The sequence below is a fragment of the Suricata suricatta genome, chromosome 1 (genome assembly GCF_006229205.1).
Source record: "Suricata suricatta isolate VVHF042 chromosome 1, meerkat_22Aug2017_6uvM2_HiC, whole genome shotgun sequence".
Lineage (NCBI taxonomy): Eukaryota > Metazoa > Chordata > Mammalia > Carnivora > Herpestidae > Suricata > Suricata suricatta.
In genome coordinates this window covers 157,955,709-157,958,916 of record NC_043700.1, presented here as the reverse complement: position 1 = coordinate 157,958,916, position 3,208 = coordinate 157,955,709, and positions in this window count along the sequence as shown.

Here is a 3,208-nt window from a genome sequence, read left to right as displayed (position 1 = left end):
GCTATTGCTGGGTCATAAGGGAGTTCTATGGATAGTTTTTTGAGGACCTTCCACACTGTTTTCCAGAGCGGCTGCACCAGTTTACATTCCCACCAGCAGTGTAGAAGGGTGCCTATCTCTTCACACCCTCGCCAGCATCTATAGTCTCTTGATTTGTTCATTTTAGCCATTCTGGCATGAGGTGGTATCTCAGTGTGGTTTTGATTTGTGTTTCCCTGATGATTAGTGATGTTGAGCATTGTTTCATGCATATGAATCATAGTGGTATGACTATCAATCATTGAGGAGATTGAAGTTTATTTGGATTGTTCACAATAATACATATGCACATAGGGAAGGTAGGCAGTGAGAGTTTGAACACAACTATTTCTTTGTCTAAGTCACAGACATTTAACGAATATATTTTATTGCCTCAGAATGTATCACCTAGTTTTCTCCAATATTTAAAATCCTTGTTTACCATGAAACACAATCTGGAAATCTAGGGAAACATTTTTGTGACATCTTCAATTGTGGCTTGATTCATATATAGATCTATCTTAAATATCTCTTTTTATTGCACTATCACAATCCAATGTCCCTATTAGTCATGTATGCTGTTAGTCATGTGTGCTGGATTTTTTTTCATGTCTTTGAATGTTTATTTTTGAGAGAGAAACAGAGCATCAGCAGTGGAGAGACAGAGAGAGAGACACACACAGAATCCAAAGTAAACTCCAGGCTCTGAGCTGTCAGTACAGAGCTTGATGTGGGGCTTAAACTCAGGAACTGTGAGATCATGACCTGAGCCAAAGTGGATGCTTAACTGACTGAGCCACCCTGGTGCCCCATGTATGCTGTGTTTTTAATACATTGTACAAATCATTGTACTTCTTTTCCTCTCTACCACTATAAACATATTCCTAGCTAGTATGACATCTCTATTGCATTTTCTACTCTATTGTTATGCTCTTGCCTTTTTCAGTCCCTCTCCGCCCCATGGGCATAGTTAATTTTTAAAAATCTAGAGATAATTTCTCTGTTGCTCACATTTCAGTTGTTTTAAATTTCACTGAGAGGAAAATCCAAATTCCTTAACCTGACTTTTCAACTTGAAGATATTTGACCTTCGGTTAGAACTACAAATTGTATTATTCTTTCTCAAGATCATCACATTTTGTTCACTGTGACTTTATTTCTGTTCCTGAAACATGTGAAGCTTTATTCAAATATTGGGCTTATTTGTTCCTGTCACAAGAATATTTTCCCCCATGTTTGCTGCTTGGCTGGCTTCTTTCTTGCCTTTTATATTTCAGTTGGAGAAGCCCTCCCTGAAATATAATTGAAATGCATCACCAATGTGATTTTTGAGTAACTGCTTAAAATTCTGCATTCTCTCTCCACTGACGTCAGAATAAGCCCTAGATTAGCATGGCAAGATATTTTATGAGATAGTGTTGAACTTTCCTTTCCCATTTCCTGTAGTTCTCTCCAACACTACAGTTTATTTCCCCCTCCCCAAATGTTGCAGTTCCTTGACTATTTCCTGATGCTTCAGCCCTCAGTATTTGCATATAGGTAACTAAGCAACAGCTTTGGGGTTTTTGTTTGTTTTATTTTGTAGAAGCATTTGCCTACAGTCTATTGCTATGAACACTAGTAATAGACTTAAAGAAGCCTGCTCTTAAATGGGTATAAAGTTTCAGTTATACAAAATGTTTAAGTTCTAGATATCTGATCCACAACATTGTGCCTATAGTTAGTAATATTTTATCATACACTTAAACATTTGTTAAGGGGATAGATCTCATGGTAAGTGTTCTTATCATAATAAAACATAAGGAAGACATTTGTTTTTATTCTGTTTGGCAAAATGTGTGGTATACCATAGGAAATTGACATCTTTTTAACAAATTAATAAGATTTTATTAACCTCTATATTGCTAAATGCTATCCCTGAATTATAAGGTCCCTTGAGAGGTAGCCTGGCTATCTTCCTCCTACTCTATCTTTATTATTTTCCAAGCTTTATGAATGTATTTCTTAGTACTCATGAATTCTAACTACATAGAAACAAAAACAAAAAGATTGGAAACATTTGCACTACTCAATGATTTGGATGATGCTGTTAGAATGTGGACGTATTGTTAATAAATTATTTTATATGCATCTTAAACATTGCTGAAGAACAATCTGGACTAGTGGTGAGCCCTTTATGAGATAGCTGTCATGCAAATATCATCCTCCACTCTGTACATTATAGTTTTGTTAATTTGATTGTTTCTTTTGCTAGAAAGTTCTTAACTTCCTAGAAGCAAAGAACTTAACAAGACTGAATTATGAAGAAAAAGAAAGTCTGAACTGACTAATAACAAGTAATAAGATTGGAGCAGCAATTGAAAACCCCCCAGTAAAGAGAATCACAGAACTCTATGGCTTCACAGGTGAATTTGATGAAACATTCAAATATTAGTGTCAGTTCTTTTCAAATTCTTCCAAAACATTGAAGCTGAGGGAACACTCCCAAACTCATTTTATGAGCCCAGCATCACCTGATACCAAAGCCCGTAAAGAGCACTACAAGAAAAGAAAGTTACAGAACAATATCACTGATAAATGTAGATGCAAAAATTATCAACAAAATACTAGCAAACTGAATTCAATAGTACTTTAAAATGATCTATTTCTTATGATCAAATAGGATTTGACCCTGAGATTCAAGGATATTTCAACATATGAAAGTCAATTAATATGATACACCACATGAACAGAATGAAGGATATTTAAAAAATCACATAATTATCTTAAGAAATAAAAGAAAAGCATTTAATAAAATTCAAGAAGCTTCCATGATAAAAACTCTCAACAGACTAGATATAGAAGGAATGTGCTTCAAAATTATAAAAGCCATATATGACAAGGACATAGCTAACATCATAAATATTCATAGAAAAGTGAAACTTTCCTCTAGGATAAAGAACAAATAAAGATGCCAATTTCTGCCACTTTTCTTCCACATAATACTGGAAGTCCTAGCCAGAAGATAAATTTATCATCCTCACCGCGACCAAAACATCCGGTCAATTGTATTCCTGTCTTCAGGAATTTAAGTTTGTCTCTTTTAAGCAGTATGGAATTGATATTTTGAAGAAGAGATAAAGGGAAGAGTATGTGGTATTCCTTGTGACAATACTTGGAACAATTAGTGCCTGTTCCCACAAGCCAGCCT